This window comes from Lissotriton vulgaris, chromosome 9, assembly GCF_964263255.1.
Source record: "Lissotriton vulgaris chromosome 9, aLisVul1.2, whole genome shotgun sequence".
NCBI lineage: Eukaryota > Metazoa > Chordata > Amphibia > Caudata > Salamandridae > Lissotriton > Lissotriton vulgaris.
In genome coordinates, this window is record NC_141697.1 from 721,998,733 (window position 1) to 722,011,558 (window position 12,826).

Consider the following 12,826-nt stretch of genomic DNA (forward strand, 5'->3'; position numbering starts at 1 on the left):
GCTGCTCATTGGTATCGTAGCTGTTGCTGCTGGCCATGACCCAGACAGGATAATGTCCTTGGTCATGAAGTACTGTCCTCTATCAAGTAATGGGCAGTTTTGTATTTCTCTTCATTTAATAAATTGGATTTCTGCGTTTTTGTGAATTAATTGTCCTATTGTTTGGCTCATTATATCTAAGTTATGAGTGAAGGCGATGGAGGAAGGTGGAGGTAATGTTTCTATTACTTATCAGCAATTGCATTACTTCTAGTATTACTCCCTCGCCTTCATTCAGAATATCTCCTGCCCAGTACGGAACAACTGAGTTTTCCTAACACTGAGCTTATTTAGGTACAGGAGGAGTTAGTGGAGAGAGGGTTTTTTATTGTGGGTGGAGCAAGTTTATTCCTGTCTAATTGGAGTCAGGCAAGACTCATTTGTTCTAAATTAAGGCGAGGGAGTAGGAATAGAAGTAATGCAATTACAAGTAAGTAACATAAGCTTTTTCATCTTTCTATGTGTACTGCAGAATGCAGCATGCATAGAAATTGGAAATAACAAGGATTTACGCCTCACCTGAGAAGGCATAGCATTTTGACTCATTCCCAGGTTTCCTAGTCTTAGTAAATCTGTGAATGTGTGAATGGGTGGATGTGTGGAAACACCTATGCGTCACCAATGGAACACCTTCCCAATGCGGAGACACGCAAGGCAGTGACCTGCGCTGCCTTCCGTCACTCCAGATTTACTAAGCCACGGAGATGTGGCTCTGCTTGGCTTAGTAAATCTGACTGAAGGGCTTGTGTTGCCTTGCACGACACAAGGGCAATGATAGTACTTGATAAATCTAGGTCCTTCTGTTCAATCCTTTAAAAGAAATCAACCACAAATTAGCAAGGACTCACTTAGGCCAAAGCCTGTATTTGTGTTAGGATTATTTTTTGATTTATGAAATAAAACACTGCCAAGAGATCTAATAATGCCAAGGCACCTACAACGCTACCATGTGTTGCAATAAGAATGCACCTCAATGAGGTTAAAAACCTACTTGATAGTCATGAAGATGGAAGTCTGTTTTCAGAAAGTTATGCACCTGTATAGCGACTTGTAGACTCACTTGGAAATGGTCTGACATTGTAAAGGTTATTGAGCTCTGCTGATGGTCTCTATAGTAGAGTGGGTTGTAAGGAACAAGGCAAGAGGTTAGAGAGGGATTCATTTTGGTGACATGAAAGGGAAGTAGAAGGTGATCAAAACCATCTTGCAGTCTTTGGATGAGCCCAAGCCCAACATGTCTACCTAGAGAGTGTCTCAATTCTATTACAACCACTCTACCATTTATAAATGTTTAATGTGTGCATGAATACTAAATACCTGATATTTGAGCATAAGAGCTTCAGTCCCAGCTCCTGCTTTTCCTACCACATACAAAATGAGTGAAACATAGACATGCCCACAGCAGCACAGATAGGTGAGACTACAGTAGGCCATCGGAAGCCCAGAATAAGCATACTGCTTAGTCCCTGCACCATGTCACTGCATCAAGACGGAACAAAGACAAAGTGGCTCAACGGTGGCCCTCAAAGGTTGCTATAGTCGGTATCAATGGACCATCGAAAGCAATGCAAGTCTTTCAAAGATTGAATTCACTGCTCTCCTATTGAAATTACCTCATGATGTGCTTAATGCAAAATTCCATATGCCAGGCAAGATGAGCAATCAACAAATGACTGCTGATTCAGACCTTACAACAACCAACAGGTGATGGGGCTAGTCTTTTGACAATTTTCCATCTGTAAATACACTATTGTTTTGGGGAAAGGGGCTATTAAACCCTCAACGGGTCCTCTGAAGTCCTATGATACTCTTGAGCATTTTATTACAATGCTTAACTAGACCATTGGCATGAGGTAGGTACAAAGTGTATAGTTTTCAACTTACTCCACAATAGACTGATATACAAATTCAAAGCAGCGTAAAATGCCCATTCAATCAATCTAATTAATAGAATTCTTTCTCATTAATTTTTATGAGGCAAGATTCTATTTTACGAATGCTCTGAATACACTGTAGGAGTCCTGTGTGGGACAGTACACCTCCATCCCTACGTTCATAACCACAAAATGCCTCTTTTCTGACTGTATCCTATGTCCCTTAAAAGGACAGATGCTGTATGAAATTAAAGAACAATGGCATGATGCAATGGGGCACAGACAGAGCACGCTGTAGTCTCCTGGACTACTCTCTGCTCCCCTTATTACCAGCAGCTGTCATTCTCAAAGTGGAAATTCTCTGTCAATGACAGCTTCCACTTTCAAACCCATATTGCTGGTAGATATGTGACAAGAGCTCAGCTTACCAGAGACTGCAATGGTCCTAAACCTCTTTTTGAAAACAAGTAAATCAGTTTGTCTCTTTGGTATTTTCAGTAACCAATTTCCTGAGTATGATAAAGAATGATATGTCAGCTCACAGTACTTAATACATTATTCAAAAGTAAAAGCAGAAAAGTGCAAGAAACCATAATCTAGGTCACCATACATTTTATTTTCATGTCAATGGTGAAACAGTCAAAAATATTTTGCTGTACGTTGATATTTAAGTAATAGAGGTTGCTCCAAGGGGAACGTGTGTGAAGGAAAGTGCTCAAGTGTAAAGTCGTGAGGAGGAATAATCAAGGTGGTGACATAAGGAAAAGACTCTATACAATTAAACAATCCGACTGGTTGTAAATCATCGTCCTTTTGGGGCCTGGCCACGTTATTAGTAAACAACTTCAATTTTGTTACAATTTAGCATTGAAATATATTCTCATGTGGCACACTGGGTTTTAAAATCGAGGTCCAGGCCAGTTAAAATGGCGTCGACGTTTTGACCCGTCTTGTGGCCTTGAGGGTAGTTGAAACCTTGGCCAAAAGACTGGACTGTATCTATATTTTGGTGATGCTTGACATATGATTCAAACTTGTGCTGACCAGCTTCAGCCGAATCTAGGAAGAAGCCAGTCAGCTCTCGAGAAGGAGAGAAAAACAGGATTGCATTGGCTTACTTATACTGTATTTCTTTGAAATAATGCACAAATAACACCATTTATCCTTTCTATCGATTGCTTTGAGAACAGAATAAGGAAAACTTGTTAATATCTCTGCAATGTTGGATGGTAGTGCCTGTGGAATGTTCATTGATCACTAAGGTCACTTGTCACTAAGATAACTATTTCCAAGAGAGTTAAGAAGACTTGAAGACTCCTGAAAGATGTTTGAACCTTTATGTGCGATACAAGATACCTCTTTTCCATTGCAAGTCTTTTTTTGTTCAAAATGTTTTATTAAATGAATTTTTTATAGATAATATACACAATACAAAGAATGATACCGAACATTAAGGTATAGGAACATATTGCAAATACAAGGAATATAAACATCCATCAGCATCTAAATAAAATACCTATAACAAAACACATATATACATAAGAGCTGAACATGATAATATAAACAAAAAAGGGCTACATTGAACATATATTCACTGATAAAGATTCAAATATATAAGAAGATGGAATGATATAGGAATCAAGACTGGACCACATGTTAGACCTGGAAGGAGATGAATCATTAGGAGAACGTGGAAATGAACATTGCCCACAACTAAGAAAAATAATCCATTCCCACCATGCATTAACTGAAAGTAATGCCACATTTTTCCAATTACAAGTAATAGATTTGGTTGCTGTAGAAATAAGGAAATCAAACAATTGACAATCCATAGGGGATGATGTAGATTTACGGATTTAAGGATTAGAATATGAAAAGATAGAGTTGTTTGGATCTTTATAATATTCCATATGTCTGATGAATAATAGAACAATTGAAAAGTAAATTTTGTAAATCACCAGTTGCAGAATTACAATTCCAACAGTTTGGAGTATCTAGAAGTTTAACTTTAAATAATTTGACTGGAGACCAAAAGCATTGGTAAAGCAGATAAATATTAGTTTGTATGAGAGTAGCCGGGAGATAACTAGCCATGTTGGACTTCCAAATATCCTTCAAGGACACGGTAGGGGATTGAAGATTTATGTGTGGTGAACATTTTTGATTAAGATGTGTGAAGGAGGAATTAGGAGTAGCAAGTTTTATTATATACTTTAGAGGTTATATGTCCTGAACGACTGAACACAGAAACAAAAACTCCATACCAGAGGACTGAGACATAGAAAGTAGTTGAGGATTGGCATTAAGAACAGTATTACATAGTAATATATATTTAAAAAACTCAGCTAGAGGTAGGTTGTATTTAGCTTGGATGACATCAAATGTGTAAAACATATCATATTGACATATATTAGCAACAAATAAATACCAGAAGTAATCCGTAAATTCGGAAACAAATATGTTTATGGTATTGGAGTTTAGGATTGAACCAAAGAAACTTTTTAGTGGAAGCTATGGTAATAGAAAAGCTACTATCAAATGATAAAAGGGCAAGTTTAGAGTTTGCAATAAAGGGGGAACGTTTACCAAAGGAGCCATTTGTCATAGTAAGGAATGCAGGTAATGGATATGGAGCCAGAATATTTTTCTCCAGGATAAGCCGTTTAGGTGCATTGGAAGGAGTAATAACAGGAATCATAATGAACATTGTGCCACAAGGAATGCAAAATGATATTTCTTTAAATCTGGAAGACCAACCACACCATCACATTTGGGCACTTGCAAATTCTTAAGACTGATTTGCGCAGGTTTATCATTCCAGATGAACTTAGTAAATAGTTTATATAATTTAACATAAAACGTGGATGGGAAAAAAAGGGTATCATGGACAATAAGTAAAGAATTTGTGGAGTTATCAATCAATCAATCAATCAGTGACACTTGTAAAGCGCGCTACATACCCGTAGGGTCTCAAGGCGCTGGGGGGAGGGGGGGGGGGGTGCCGCTACCGCTCGAACAGCCAGGTCTTCAGCTTCTTCCTGAAGGAGAGGTGGTCTTGGGTCAGGCGCAGGTCGGTCGGGAGGGAGTTCCAGGTCTTGGCGGCCAGGTAGGAGAAGGACCTTCCTCCTGTAGTCGCTCTTCGGATGCGGGGGACGGCGGCGAGGGCGTGGTTGGCTGATCGGAGGTGGCGTTTGGGAGCGTAGAAGTTGACTCGGCTGTTGAGGTAGCTCGGGCCTTGGTCGTGTAGGGCTTTGTGTGCGTGGGTGAGGAGGCGGAAGGTGATTCTTTTGTTGACGGGGAGCCAGTGAAGGTCTCTCAGATGTCCGGAGATGTGGCTGGTTCGTGGGATGTTGAGGATGAGTCTGGCTGAGGCGTTCTGGATCCGCTGGAGTCTCTTCTGGAGCTTGGCGGTGGTACCGGCGTAGAGGGCGTTGCCGTAGTCCAGTCGGCTGGTGACGAGGGCCTGGGTGACGGTCTTCCTGGTCTCGGTGGGGATCCACCAGAAGATCTTCCGTAGCATGCGTAGGATGTTGAAGCACGCCGAGGAGACGTTGTTGACTTGCCTGGTCATGGAGAGGGAGGAGTCCAGGATGAAGCCCAGGTTGCGTGCATGGTCTGTTGGTTTGGGTGCGGTGCCCAGGGCGGGAGGCCACCAGGAGTCGTCCCAGGCGGAGGGTGAGGAGCCCAGGATCAGGACCTCCGTCTTGTCCGAGTTCAGTTTCAGGCGGCTGGTCATCATCCACTCGGCTACCTCTTTCATCCCTTCGTGCAGGTTGGCTCTGGCGGCGGCGGGGTCGTTGGTCAGGGAGAGTTATAGACATTTTAATTGCCTCAATATGTCCCCAATAATTTAAATGAAGATTAGACCATCTATCCAGTTTCTCTTTGGTATTAGCTAAAATTGTGGAACAATTGGTTTCAACTGTATCTTTAACCCAATCAGTAAATGTTACTTCCAAATATTTGAGTTTTTTTAGAGACCATACTACATCAGTATTTGCTAGCATTGTAGAATTACAAAAAACATTTAAGGAAAAAATTCTGTCTAATTAGTATTCAGGGAATAACCAGAAACATCAGCATACTTATGAATGATATTGAGAATAATAGGAATAGAGGTAAGGGGATCATTCACATATAATAACACATCATCAACGTATGCAGAAATTTTAATGTTAGTATTTTTTCAAAACAACACCTGTGTATTTATCACTAATACGGAAAGAGCATAAGAGGGATTGTATTGCAATAAAAAGAAGTAAAGGAGAAAGAGGACATCCTTGGTGAGTGCCTCTACATAAACAAAATGAGGAAGGGCATGCACCATTAGCAGAAATGGAGGCTGAGGGGGCAATGCTTTAATCATATTAATAAAAAGAGGACCAAAACGAAATTCTTCTAGAGCTTTAAATAAAAATTGCCAATCAACCTTATTAAATGCCCTTTCCGCATCTAAGGCCATTACACCAATTGGACAGCCGAATTCTTTAGCAAGAGATAAGGCATGAGAGAGCAAACAGGTATTATGAGCGGACAATCTACCTTTCATAAAGCCAGTATGATCAGGTTGAATATTATTGAAAAATAAGGGTGATAATCTATTCGGTAAAATTTCGGCATACATTTGATCATCCTGATAAATTAGAGATATGGGATAACAATTTGATACTAAAGCAGGGTCTTTATTAGGCTTGGGGAGAACAATTATAGTGGCTTCATTTAAAGATCCCCCCATCATGGAAGTACGGTGAAACTCTGTAAAAAGGGAAAGTAAGTTAGAGGATAATTGTCCTGACAACATTTATAGAATTCAGCCAGAATACCATCTGGGCCAGGAGGTTTTTGGGAGTTTAATGCATTAATTGCTGCAATAATTTCTTGAACGTCAATGGGATTATCTAAAGTTAATCTATCAGTGTTAGAAATATGAGGCGATTGACAAGAATTAAGGAAATCAATGATAACATTGATATGAGGGGTGAGACATTCGTAATATAAAGAGGGGTAGAAGGAAAGGAAATCTGTCAGTATATCCTCAACATCTGTCACCAATGTACCATTATTTGTTTTGATGGCTGGGATTTGAATTCTATCTTGCTAGAGGCGTATATAATTAGCTAATAGTCAACCAGATTTGTTAGAGTTAAAATGAAAATTATATTTTTCTTTGAAATAATTAAACTGGCTCTTTTACTAAGCATACAATTATATTCATATCTGTATTTCTGAAGTTGGGATTTATATTGCGGATCTCTAGATGTGAGAAAAAGTCTTTCCACAGATGCAATACGTTTCTTTGATTTGGAGAGGTGGAAGTAAAAAGATATACTTTCATGTACCATAATAGAAATTGAAACTCCACGAATGTAAGCTTTAAAAGCATCCCAATGTATAACTTTGGAGGTGTTGCATGGATTGTTATTAAAACAATATTCACTAATAGCTAAGGCCATTTTTTTAGAATAAGTTGGATTAAGAACTATTTCAGAGTTCATTCTATATTATTAGGAGTGTGAGGGTCAGAAATACATAAAGAAAAGGAAATTAGAGCATGGTCTGAAACCGTAATAGGATGTATAACTGATTCACTATTCATGTGACATAGATTATGTGAAGTCAGTAAGTAATCAATTCTAGAAAAAGAAGAGTGAGAATTTGAATATAAAGTAAATTCTTTGTCCGTAGAATGTTCCAATCTCTAAAATCAACCAATTTACTAACACAAAGAAAAGATTTCAAAGCAAAGAATGCTTTGTTAGGCCGAAATTTAAAAAGAGAAGACAGCTCCAACAAAGGTTCTCTGATGCGATTAAAATCACCACCCACTATAAGGGACGTAGTACCAATTTTGTGCATTTCAGCAGAGACGTAAGACCAGAAGGCAGGATCATCAGATGTAGGAGTGTATACATTGACCACATTTAAAATGAGTTTTCACAATATAACTTGAACATAAACAAATCTAGCATCTACGTCATGATCATGAGACAGTATTTGTACATGAGCTCTGTTTGAGAAAAATATAGCTATACCATTTTTACTTTTTGCAGCAGGAGATAAAACTATAAGCCCTACCCATCCTTTGGACATAGTATGTAATATTCTATCATCCATATGGGTTTCTTGTAAAAAAGATATATCTACATTAGTTGTTTTCAGATATTCTACAATTTTACATCATTTAACTGGGTGTCTCAGACTCATCACATTTAATGAAGCAACAACTAACTTTTGTGGCCTGGACATATTACCCTATAAGTAGTAGAAGAAATAAAATAATGACAGTAGCCCATATAAAAAAGACAGAACAAGACATACAACATATAAAGAGGTCAGTCTCCAAGACCTCATACCAACAGAACATTGGAGACAGAGGAACAAAGCAAACAAAACATCATTATATGCACCTGCATAGAGAAAGAATAACATCCTTCAGTAAGGGGTATGAAATATTAGCCTGCAGAACCAAATGGTTGGGAATCCATGAGAATAGGATCATGCTGATCCAAGAATCTGATTAAAACTGCAGGAGCTGGGGGGCGTGGCCAAGATGGCGGGGTGAGCGGACGCTTCCTCCCGTAGCTCCTCCGGCCCGGCTCAGCTCGAGCCCCGATTTCTGCGCTTCTCTCCCCCCGCAACTGCTTTGCGGGTGAGAGGGCTGTGCCGGAGTTCCTGGTGCACCTATTGATACTACTTTGACTCCTATCGCCCCGGGGGAAGTACCCCGAAAGTTTGTTCAAAGTTCGAAGCACGGAGGAGAGCCTGGGAGGCGGAGCGTATTGCAGTGCTGTCCATGCGCCTCGGCTAGGCCTGGTGCTGAAAGCTGGTGATCCCGAGTGTTCGGCCCCGACGTGCTCCGGAGAATAACGGCGCCCCCCGGCCGAAGCCTACGTGACCGGTGCCACCGACACGCAGCGGACCCTGGACCTTAGCTGGCGCTTTGGCCCCTCGCTACCGACGACGGTGCATGGTGTGGCGAGGGACGGAGGCATCTACGCGGCAGCCGACACTGGCTGTGGACTTTCCTTGCTTATTGTGCCCCGGGGGTCGCCGGCGATCTCGCCAGCCCGGGCCGCTATCCCGGGCCCCGCCCTGCCGTCATCTTCTCCCTGAGGAGCTGGAGCTGGCGACCTCCACCCGTGCCTTTGGCGGGCGGGTGCCCACTTTCGCCTTGGCTCCTGACCTAATTTCCCCAGGGGTGCGCTGCTGAGAGACCCTGACTCTGGCCCCCGATTGCCACCCTGGTCGGTACAACGACTGTCTCGCCCCGGCCTGAGCCGCCATTTTGTCGCTTGTGACGCAGCACCTTTGTCTTCGGCAGGGTCTCACATCTGGTGCCCACGAGCGACTGGACGCACCTATGGCGGCCGGCCCTGAACCTTGCCCACTGTAGCGGCCACGATGACTGGGAGAGGAGGCTCGAAAAGGGGCGACCGCACTCTGCCGGACATGCTCAGCAGGGCCCAGCAGCTGAGGGACAGGACGCAGCCGTCGCCGGGGTCCTCCCGGGCCTCGGCAGAAGCAACTGGAGGCGAACCGCCGGTCACGAGGTCCTTTATGGAGGACCTATTTAGCTCCCTCAAGGACGACTTCCAGACGCTAAAGAAGGAAGTGGCCAGCGAGGTCCGAGAAGTGCGCAGGGAGGTGAAGGGCCTTGGCGAGCGTGTTGACACGGTGGAAACGGCGGCCCAGCGCCGTGATGAGGAGATAGTCCATCTCCAGCAGAACGTTCTCCGTCTCCGAGAGCAGTGTGTCGAGCTCCAGGCCCACTCTGAGGACCTCGAGAACAGGTCCAGACGGAACAACATGCGGGTGCGGGGTGTCCCATCCGCGGACGAGGGGACGGATCTAGTGGCCTATCTACAGGACTTGTTCTGGGAGATTTTGGGAGAAGATGCAGAATTCCCGATCCGCATAGATAGAGCGCATAGAGTGGGCCGACAGCGCCAGTCATCAGCACCCCCACCGGACATTCTGGCGTTCCTGCCGGATTTCCCCTTGAAGGAGCGCATCATGGCAGAGGCCCGCAGGAAGCAGCCTTTAACTTTTAGAGAGCGGCCTGTGGCGCTCTACCAGGACCTGTCCGCCATCACGCTGCAGAAGCGCAGGTCCTTCCGGATTGCTACAGACTTTCTGCGGGAGCACGAGACGCCCTACTCCTGGGGTCACCCCTTCCGCCTCATCTTTAGATGGAACGGAGTGTTACACCAGCTGCGCTCCCTCCAAGACATCTGCGGGGTGTTGGGACTCACGGCCACGGAGGAAGACGGAGCGACACCCACATGGAGGCGCTCGGAGAGACGGAGCCGGCGGAGATCGACGAGGAGACAATCGTCGGCGACTGCGAGTCGCCGTGATTCCCCTACCATCAGGGCAGATATGGAGGAAGCCCTGAGAACGGCGGCCAGGACCTTGCCTGAATCCAACGGCGTGGCCTTGACGGCCTAACTTCACTCCGGGGGGAGAGATGCTTAGCCTCTACGATGCTGGGTTGGGGCTGGGGGTTGGGAGGGAACGGTTGGAGGTGAGTGGCTGAACGTCCACTTGATTGGATTCTACAGACTTGCCCGTTTGGGCTGGACTGAGACCATGGGGTGTTTTTATTTGTTTGTGGTTTTGGCTAGTTGCCATGGGTTGGTTCTGGGAGGGCTTAAGAGTTGTTTTGTTGTTGGTGGGGTCCCGTCCGATATTGCCCAAGCACGCGTGAGGCCGGTCTTGGCCTTCCCTGCGCGCCTGCCCCGTGCGCCCCCTCCGCTGATCCCTCGCTTGCTGTACAGCGCTTCGAGTCCCTGGGGGAGATGCCATCCTTGAAAGTGGTGACCCTTAATGTTAAGGGTCTGAACAATCCCGTGAAGCGCAGAGCGATCCTATCCTTACTAGAAGGGACGCAAGCGGACATATGCCTTTTGCAGGAAACTCATCTGCTACCCAAAGATTGTCATAGGCTGCGCTCTGCCAAGTTCCCCACCCAATTCTTCTCTTCGGCAGCGACCAAGACTGCAGGCGTAGCCATCCTTTTAGCTAGCTCTTTCAGGGGCGAGGTATTGTACAAATATGCCGAGCAAAAGGGGAGGCTCCTAGCGTATCGCATGCGGCTTGGGGGTATTGCCTTCACGGTTGGCTCCGTTTACAGCCCGAATGATCACCAGGATCGTTTCCTGGAATCAGTGTTGGTGGACGTCACTGCCTCGCCCAATCACCATGTTGTCTTGGGGGGAGACCTGAACATTGTCTTCGACTCGGCTATGGATAGGTCTGCCCAGCGCTCCCCGCAGACGGGGGAGCTTTCCCGCGTGGTGCAAGACCGGATTGCAGAGATGGATCTGCATGACCTCTGGCGCGCTATGCACCCCACCGATAGGGACTATTCCTATTTCTCCCACGCGCACCGCACTTATTCGCGGTTGGACTACCTCCTGGTGAGTGGACCGCTACGCACGGCCGCCACGGTGGCGGACATCGGGGTCCTGTCCCTGTCCGATCATGCACCGGTTTCCGGCGTCTTTGCATGGCCGGCGGCCTCCCCCTCCAGAGGGTTGTGGCGGCTTCGGGATACTCTTCTGCATAAGAAGTCGGTCGTGAGGCGAGTGGAGGAGGTCATTCACGACTATCTGGTCCACAATGGCAACTCCGACACGTCTCAAGCGACGCAGTGGACGGCCTTGAAGGCGGTCCTCAGGGGGGAATTTATCTCCATCTCCTCGGCCGAGAACAGGGAGCGGCAATGTAAGAGGGACGAACTGACTGCGCAGGTCAGGGAACTTGAGCAGGTTCACCGCCGAACAGGGGCTCCTCGAGTTTGGAGGCGGTTGAAAGCGGCGAGGAAACTCCTTTCTGCACTGGACCTAGATCGAGCGGAATATGCGGCGTTGCGTCTGAAGCATGCCTTTTACACGGGCGGGGACAGGTGCGGTAAGCTCCTGGCCCATCGGCTCAGGGCTGTGCAGCAACGCAATGTGGTGAAGGAGCTAGTGGGTGCAGACGGGGTTTCTGTTTCCGGTGACGCGGAGGTGGCGGACTCCTTTCGTAGCTTCTACGAGGCGTTATATGCCGTGGAACCCTCCTCGCCGAGGGACGCTGAGGATTATCTGGAGTCTGTGACCCTCCCAGTGCTAGAGCCCGCCCAGGCGGACCACCTAGAGAGGGACATCCATGTGGAGGAAGTCATCTCCGCTATAGCACGGTTGAAACACGGTAAAGCCCCGGGCCCGGATGGCTACACGGCCTTGTTCTACAAGACCTTCTGTTCCACAGTGGCGCCTATCCTGGCTCGCCTGTTCAACTCCTTCTCCGAACCGGGGGCTATCCCGCCGGACCTTCTTTCCGCGACTGTGTCAGTTATTCCGAAGCCCGGGAAGGACCGGACCCTGTGTGGTTCTTATAGGCCTATTTCGCTTCTGAATGTTGATCTTAAGCTCTACACGGGGATCCTAGCAGCCAGACTTGGACTGCACCTACCGGGCCTGGTGGAGGTGGACCAGGCTGGCTTTGTACCCGGTAGACAGACAGTTGACAACACCAAGAGGGTGACGCACATACTAGAAAAGGCCTCGCGCGTCCCGGGGGAGCGGATGTTACTGTCGGTCGATGCGGAGAAGGCCTTTGATAGAGTTCATTGGCCGTACCTTGAGCTGGTTCTCGGGAAACTGGGAATCGGCGAGAAGTTCCGCACCATGGTCTTCAATTGCTATAAAAGACCATCTGCATTGGTACGGGTCAATGGGCACAGCTCTAGTAGTTTTGTCATTGAGCGTGGTACGAGACAGGGCTGCCCCCTCTCGCCGCTTTTGTTCGCCCTCTACATGGAGCCGTTTGCCCAGAGGATACGCGATAATCCGGACGCTATTGGGGTTAAGATGGGTCAGTATACCCATACTGTTAGCCTGTATGCGGACGATGTCCTGTTGACCCTG